The 8,688-nt window shown below is 48.6% G+C and overlaps 1 protein-coding gene and 1 non-coding gene across 8 annotated transcripts in view; one reads left to right on the top strand and one right to left on the bottom strand.

Moving 5' to 3' along the window:
• Positions 1 to 8,688, top strand: part of LOC119179773 (uncharacterized) — a 252,867-nt gene that overhangs the window by 42,325 nt on the left and 201,854 nt on the right. The gene's annotated exons all lie outside the window — the stretch shown is intronic.
• LOC119167271 (uncharacterized) lies at positions 3,902 to 8,139 on the bottom strand. Its single transcript, XR_012884773.1, has 11 exons — positions 8,007 to 8,139; positions 7,551 to 7,736; positions 6,989 to 7,449; positions 6,634 to 6,912; positions 6,394 to 6,578; positions 6,089 to 6,274; positions 5,787 to 5,942; positions 5,603 to 5,717; positions 5,241 to 5,437; positions 4,693 to 5,147; positions 3,902 to 4,467 (listed from the first exon to the last, which is right to left on the bottom strand). It is a non-coding gene; the product is annotated as an uncharacterized LOC119167271 (transcript).

Raw genomic sequence — 8,688 nt, 5'->3', positions numbered from 1 at the left:
AATCCGAGAGCAACATTGCCCAGTCGTTAACAAACCAAACTGAGTCCCCCACGCCTCTCCAGGCTCCCACGCTGGCTGCAGTGGCGAAAATGACACCTCCTCAATAATAAATTCATGATGGCAGGCAATTCTAAACATAATAATAAAAGCTCCAAACAACAGCAACTCGATATTTTCCAGTGGAACTGCAGGGAGTTTAAAAATAGGAAAAAGAGGGCCACTCTTAACCTTTTCCTGCAGAATCAACATTTTACCCCTGCAGTTTTGGCGCTACAAGAAACCGGCTTACAGGCGAAATTGCCTGGTTACAACTCATTTCAGGGAAGTGCGTCCACCTGTGTTCTCGTACACAAGGAGTATACCGCTTGTCAGATAGACCTTGATCTGTCAGAGGCGCATGAATACACAATGGTCAAAGTCCTTCCCAATAAAAGACGAGATCCTAGCTTGTACATTCTAAATGTATACAGTTTTTCAAAATCTAGGCAATGTGTCTTCAACGAAATGTTTTATAAAGCGATTAAGGAAGCAGATAAGAACCCACTGGTGATTTCCAAGTGTCTTAAAACTATAAAGACAACGGAAGACACCCCCGCCGTCGATAAGTACCTGCTCCACCTTTGGGACGCCCGCAGAAGCTTAACTAAACGTTGGCGGAAAAACAAATTCAACCGCAAGCTTAAACTTAGAATAGCCAAGTTGAGTAAGCAAGCGGATGAATATGCTGCACAACTGAACAAATCCAATTGGATAGAACGGTGCAATGTTATAGCTAAAGAAATGAATACAAGGAAAGCATGGCGCCTTTTTCGAACCCTCGTGGACCCGCCCAAACCCGAGGAGAAGCGCAAAAGCAGCTCCGTCGAGCCCTGCACAGTTTTCAGAGAACCAACTCCCAGCTGGCTGATGATTTGTGTGCTAGATATCTATGTCGCACCACGGATCCCAACAGGAACGCATATGAATACGCAGGTAGAGAAAACAGTCAGCTCAATGCCCCTTTTGAAATGTGCGATCTGAAAGCAGCACTGAAAAAATGCGCAGGGGCACTGCCCCGGGCCGAGACATGATCACGGTAAAACTGTTAGCAAATCTGTCAGACAATTCTTATCGGCATCTATTGCAGTACATTAACGCGATCTGGGATGGCCAACCACTGCCAACTGAATGGAAAACGGCAGTTGTCACATTCATCCCCAAACCAGGCAAGCAAATCGGCACGGACAACCTCAGACCTATATCATTAACTTCATGTGCCGGCAAATTGATGGAAACGATGGTTAGAGACCGTCTCGCCACGTACCTCGAGAGCAAGGGGCATTTCGCAGATTCCATGTTTGGCTTTAGGCCACACCCGTCTGCGCAAGATATCCTCTTGCAACTAAAACGAGACATTATCCAACCCATTCCCTCGACGCACAACGACAGAGCGATCCTTGCACTAGACCTTAAAGGCGTATTCGACAACGTTAAACATGAAAGCATCCTGAAAAACTTGAGTAGTGTCCATTGCGGTAAGAAAATATTTGCCTACATCAGAGACTTCCTCTCTGAGAGACTGGCGTTCATTCGCATAGATGACTAGGAACATGGACCATTCAAAATGGGGACGCGGGGAACCCCGCAAGGAGCTGTCCTGTCTCCGCTGCTATTCAACATTGCCTTGATGAAGCTCCCGCAAGCATTGGCAGTAGTGGAAGGAATATATCATGCAATATACGCCGATGACATAACAATCTGGACGAATCGGGGCAGTTTAGGAGAAATTGAAGACCGCCTGCAGCAGGCCGCCTCCATTGTGGAGAACTATGTGGCCCAGTGTGGGTTGCAGTGCGCTCCATCCAAATCTGAATTCCTGCATATCGGAGAAAACATTAAAGATAGGACGACCCTGGACTTGATGGTATCAGGATCAACAATACGAGAGGTTTCAGAACTACGAATCCTTGGCCTTCTGATTCACAACAGAACAAAAAACAGTACCACGCTAGACAAGCTACGGAAAATTGGAGAACAGGTAGGGCACATGATCCGCCGAGTGTCAAACAAGCGCGGGGGGCTACGAGGAAGGGACGCGATTTGGCTCGCCAATGCTTTTGTAACTAGCAGGATTCTATATTCAATACCGTACTTATGAATGACTAAACACGAAGAGAACAGAGTCGATGCTATTCTTAGGAAAGTAATTAAGTGTGCACTTGATTTACCCATCAGCACTTCAAATCAGAAACTCTCTGCATTGGGAGTCTTTAACTCTATACAAGAGCTCCAAGAAGCCCACCTCACAAATCAATATACGCGTCTTACGCAGACGCCCCCCTGGCGGCGCCTACTGGACCGCCTTTTGATCCGGCGCACGAATGCGAAATCGAAAACGCGGAGCGTATTACTGAACTTTGTAGAACAAAACTCTGGGTGTCCCCGCTTCCCCGCAATATGACCAGGGAGGCGCACCAGGGTAGAAGGCAAGCGCGCGCTGAGGCACTTGAACAACGGCTTGGCTCCCGTAATGGGGTCTAGTACGTCGATGTGGCCGGGCCGTCACCTAGGGGATACTACTTGGCAGCGGTAATACATCAAGGAACGCAGGTGGACGGCCTCACTTTCAAAGCCACAAGCTCAAGTAAGGCGGAGGAGGTGGCCATTTCACTGGCAGTATCCCATCCAAACTCAAAACAAATAGTTACAGACTCCCGAAGAGCCTGCGAGAGCTATCTTGCAGGAGAAATCTCTCCATTGGCTAATAGACTTTTAAAATTCAGCATCAGGAACCGCGATCCTACCCCAAAACGTCTTATATGGACTCCGGGACATCAGGGTTTACAGGGTAACGAGGCTGCACATGCAGCGGCCCGCGTGCTTACTTCCCGGGAAGCTCCCCGTTCCCCTGATAGACCTGAACGTCCCACACCTTTGACACGGTTTCGAGAAATCAAAAAATACTACATTGAGCAACGCCGCTTGTATCCCGCACCAGCGAAGGGACTCTCGAAAACGGAGGAGCGCATCCTGCGGCGCCTACAGACAAATACGCTGCTCTGTCCAGCCCACGACCGGCTTTATAAATAGCGACCTGCCACGCGCCCTTCTCCTACGGGGCTACGCGGTCCAAGAAAAGCCGCGATGTTGACGGCGCGTCTCACCAGGGGGCACTGGGTTTAATCCTCAACTTCGTGTCGGCTGCTACAGCTACTACGACAGCGGAACGCGCGAGATCGTGTAAACCCCGTGCCTTTGCAAACATCAGCTGTTTTGTTTTTTGTTCTGCCTACCATGACGTGAAACAAGACAGTATATACCAACTTCCAACCAACCAACTTCGAGGAAACGTAGAAACGTCAGCACTCGTAACGGTGGCTTGTTCCACGGGCCCGCAACCTGGGCTAGCTTTTCCTGGCAGCCTAGACAACATTGTCAAAGAATGTTATGCAGTGCCATGCTGGTTCTGTCTAATGAGGTATATTTAGCAGGTCCGCGAGGTGCACTCCGAAGTGCAGGAAAACAAGTAGGCTAGGTCGGCTGTTACATTTTGTGCGCGTACGTACTTGTCACTTTATCCTTTCGAGAGTTCTTGCGCAACTTCACCTTCAATTGTGGCTTGTTTGATACGCAGGTCACACAGATTGGTGCAATGAGCTCGCTAACTTTTAAACTGTATTACGGTAGTTGTACCTGCATTGGCCGTCTCGTCAGATTTATCGCGTTTTATGCAGGTGACGGGAGCGCCAACAAATATTACACGCTTTTTTTTTTTCTCGGTTTTACGCGCTGTGCTTGCATTTGGGCTTCGAGGCGCACCGTAAGGACTACGGAATTAGTTCAAGGAAACTTGAACGTGTGACGAAATGAGGACACACCCAACTCATCTAATCCATGCATTCAAGCTTAGAGCAACAATAGATCACAACTTGCCAAATGTTTTATTCGTTAAATGACACACTGAATCACGAGCACATTTAGAGACAGTCTGGCCTTCAGAATTAGACCTTCAGCACCTTTCGCGAGGTGGGTTTCGTTTTGAGTGCCTTTTTCTTGGCGTTGGACACTGTGAGGCCATTGGCGGTGTTAGACAAAAATGGCCTCATGAATTTCTGCAGAATTACGCTGACCAGCTTTGTTTTGTGTGGCACACTTTTGTCCTCGGCACAATCAAAAAGTGGGCTCTTCAGAAGTGAAGGTAACACGACGGCCGAGAACTTCTTGAGCGGCTGAGGTCCCTTTACAAGCACGGAAGCCACTCGGGAGGCAGCTTGCTCCAGGTGGTGGACAAATCCCACAATGGTAAGGTGGGATAGGAGAGGCCTCCCCAGTCGATGCCAGCAATGAGGGCTGTGGTTGGGGAGCTGGAAGATGGAGCTTGTAGCTTCACCAGGCAGCCCTCGCATTCAATGTTATCCTGAATGGCCCGGACGAGGAAACCGGCTATCAGTGCCAACGTACTGGACCGCAGACTCTGCTGTGGAGGACCTACGAAAATTATGAAAAAGAACAAGGTGAATAAGTAGATTTAATAGCCTAAGGTGTCCGCCGTGGGGAGAAAGAAAGTGAAGTGGGTGCTCCCTCCAGCACAGCAGTTTAGAAAACAATTATATCACGGTGTCACTTTGTTTTCTTGTGTTGTCTTTTTTCTATCGGTAACTGTTCACTTAATCTTATGTTTCAGTTCAAGCTGCGTAATGATTGTGCACATACATGGGTAGCGTTCCAGTGTAGCTAGGTGAGGCAGCAGGAGCTTCCGGATGTCCGTGCCAGTAGCAGCTTGCTTGACAGGCTCGACAGGCAAGGCTGGCACTTCACCCAATGGGGCAACGACACCTCCAACATTTCCACTCTCCGAGGAGTGAATGATGCCTGTCGTCAAGATCTTCTGCAAGGCCGACAGGGCTGCATACGCATCAGTAAGGTCATTTGAGCCATTCAGCTGTCTGATGGCTGAAAAAAGGGATTCCACATCATCATTGGAGAATTTCCCCGTCAAGACGAAATAGAATCCAAGCTGCAGGAGGTGCCTTGTGCACAAAACCGTAGACAGCGTTGTAACTCTGAGTGCCTCATAGGTCTCCTCAGAGAGGAACTCCTTCTTGTGCAAGGTGCTCTCTTTCCACTGGGCAAAGTACTGAAGGCACTCTTTCTCCAGCTACAAAAGTCTGCAAAGTGAAAACACACTTATAATCGTCACATCACAATGTACAGCTTAATTTGTTCGAAGGAACTGCAATACCCTTCGGATCATGGCATACCTTTCGTCGTCTGCACTGTAGAATGGCATCCTCAAGGCATCTCGACTTGTCCAGTGCAATGTCGTGCTTTTGATGTTGTGCAAGGCAAACCATTTTTGCACCACCTCCATGAACTCCAAAGTTGGCAAACAGTTTTGGAACCCGTTAGCGCCAAGGCGATGGCCGTGCTGCTGGAGGAACCTAAGGACTGAGGTGACCTAAACAAGGCAATGAGCATCAGATTTGTTTAAACATGGACTTAAAGCAACAAAACTCGGCCAGTCTCGTTACCTCCGCATAATAACGAATATTTCTACGGCCATTTCATAATGTTAGAGCCGTACAACCACACTGAGTTATGCGGCATGCAATTAGCTATTCACCTGCACCGAGAAGATGTCAACAGCTCTCCTGACGTTCATCTTCTCAAAGTTGCTGGGGCTTAGGTGTTTCTCCGTTAGGCACCTCACCAGCTTGAATGCACCTTGACTTTCCTGCCTGGGTCTTGTGCAGTAGCCTACAGCAAAGCAAGGTGTTACCAAAACAAATACAGAAATTATAAGGCACAGAAATGTTTGATACTACCTGAGGAAATCGGGAAGGATGAGCTTTTCCTGGTTCCTGAAAATTTTCTTCGCATCCAGGAACTGTGAGCGGATGTTCTTGATAATGTGGCAGTAGTCAAATGACAGGAAGAGTGGTCGACCTGCATCAAGTGGGTGCCTAAAAAGAAATATCCAATAATTCAGATTCAAGTAACTTTAACCTGTGCACATTTGATGGAAAGCAAACATTACTCCGTATTTATGATATAAGATCTGCAGCAAAGACGCACATCAGATGTGACTTCATAAGATCCCTGCACTTACTCTACAACAGGCTGTATCTGCCCCCCTGACAAGCTTGAAAAAAACTTCGTGTTCGACTTGTGATTGTCTCCAACAAGACGAACCACTCGAAAGCCAGCATCTTCAACAGACTGCATCACATTAAGAGCAAGATGCTCAAGCTGCTGTCCAGTCAGGGCCTTTGTAAAGTAATAACCGACCGGAAGCCTGCGAAGGGAAATGACAGTCATAGTTCAAATGGCAAGATTCAGACAGCTAAATGGCATGATTCAGATGTTCATGATTTGGTGTACATGCAATGGTAGCTGTAACGATAACTACAATACCTGTAGTGGGTGGACAATCCCACAAAGACGAAGCACAGGAGGTGGGTTGCCAACTCGTTTTCCAGGCCATAGTCTGCCTCCGCACCCCCCAGGTTCACCAGGCCGTGAACAGCATCAGACTGTTTGTGGTAAATGGTGGCTTCCTTTATAGACATCTCGTCCATGACCAGCGAGCCACAGCGTGCCTGCAGAGGTGAGCACTGAAATATAAAGTCTCCCAGGTACCATTGCTAACGTTACCTTCTCAGAGTGCAGTTTTGCTTCCATATGCAGCCGCTGTTTGATCAATGAAGACACCACTTCCCCTGTGCAGGCACCTATGTACCGCTTCAAGGTCGAGCGGCAGGGTAGTGCCAAGAGGCCACTTTCCCGTATTAGGCGGTATGCAGCTGGAGACTTTGAGTGCCAAAGCACGCAGTTTCGTATAGTCTCCTCACGCCAGCGGCCCTTCTTAACACCCAAAAACGCCAGCTGTTCTTGAATGAAAAGTGCCTTTGGCTCATTCTGTTCAACTTTTTCCTGCAAGCATTTGGCAATTGTTAAAATCTGTCTGGACAAGTTCAAATGTTAGGTAATTTTCTAATGCTGGTCATACCTGAAGTAGCACGAGGTTGGCTTTTTCCATAGCCAGATTTACTTTTCTTGCCTCCCGTTTCAGTCCAGAAACTTCCTCCTGCAAATCATTTTTCTTTCTTGCAAGTAGCCGGCACTTCCTTGTCAGCCTTGTGACCTGTTTAAGAAGCAGTGCCATCCGTGAAAGTGACATTCTTGTTTGGGTGCTTTTAGTGGGCTTAGGCCGCACCGAAACAGGCCTGGGAGTCTCTTTCAAAGCAGGCTCAGATGTGGAGGGCAAAAAAGAAAACGAGCAGGTTCTTTGCACTAGATCATGTGGAGGTGTCTGCGAAGGTGGCTGAGGGTCTGGCTCAGGTGTCAAGGTCTGCGGTGCATTGACTGAGTCCTCTGCATGCGCTGTGATGCCTGCTGTATCGTCTGCTGTATCAGCAAGAATGCCATCATCGGATGGGACATCATGACTGCAAAATGAATAGACATTAGCTCAGATTAATGTTGCAATAATAGTACAGACTTTCGGCACAATAACTGCTCTTGTCTGTGCTTGGTAGCTTGCTTAGGGCAATCTAGTGAGACCCTCTTGCGTTTCGCCAGCCGCCGTGGTTGACTGGGTGCCGGCTGCAGGTACGTCGGAAAGTCGGGAAAAAGTGTCGGGGCGGCATCGGGTTTCAGCCTTCGGTATTTGGTGGACTCCCTGTAGTCCTCTGGCCGGAAATGAAGGCTGCAGACTTTGCTCCGGTTGTTCGGAAGCCACGGCTGTTTCCCTGGCCCTGTAAAACGAAGTGTCAACATGAAATGTGGTTTTCGCTACGCTCACAACAGACGCGTAGAAATCAAGCTGAAACTGAAACCAAACACTCAATATTGTAATGCAGCGCGTCGCCGCTGCACGCAATCGACCGTCTAATAAAGGCAGATCGTACTGTTCTCACACGATCATGGCAAGCATCGAAAGTATGAAACACGAGGACTAACGTGGTCCGGCGCTTCCTAAACATGCGTAGGAGTTTGTTTAGATTACTTCGGATTTCACAGCTTACCTTCGGCCTGTCGATGAATGTTCTTCAGCCACAGGTTCCGCACATCCGTGATCAAGAACTCGTGGAACGATATTCCTCGTGATGCGGCCGTGCGCCCGCTTGATTTGCAGAGCGGTACGCAGCAATAAACCATTGCGCAAGTTGCACCGTGTAACTACTTCGCCCAACTTCTTTCAACCATAGCTAATAGTTGAGGTAATACCAAGAGACGTGCATGCAAATGCACAAGCCACGACCGTGGCACAAGCAAACGCGCCGATCACCCTCGCCCGGCAGCATACGCAGTCGCGAGGATGGGAGACGTGAGGATTAAAAGCAGCGCCACGGCTTGCAGCGGCGCTCGCGGAAACTATAAATAACACAACAAGCAAAAAAAAATCACGGACACGGCGCTGGTGGCGGATGCGCAGGTCGCTATTTATAAAGCCGGTCGTGGTCCAGCCATACTAAAATATTACGACCCAAAAACAAGTAGGCAGTGCCAGTACTGTGGGAAAGTGGCCAACACTTACCATATGGTCTGGGCCTGCCAAATGAACCCAAAATTAACCCCCTTTCCCAACCCCACCAAAGAGGACTGGGAGACGACCCTACTCAATAGCTCCAGACTAGAGGAACAGCGAACTCTAGTTCAGCGGGCTCGGGTGGCGGCCTCGACTAATGACGTCCCGGACTAAGGATG

Source organism: Rhipicephalus microplus, chromosome 7 (assembly GCF_043290135.1).
Source record: "Rhipicephalus microplus isolate Deutch F79 chromosome 7, USDA_Rmic, whole genome shotgun sequence".
NCBI lineage: Eukaryota > Metazoa > Arthropoda > Arachnida > Ixodida > Ixodidae > Rhipicephalus > Rhipicephalus microplus.
Note: the sequence above shows the minus strand (reverse complement) of the source record. Positions and strands in the feature narration are given on the sequence as shown.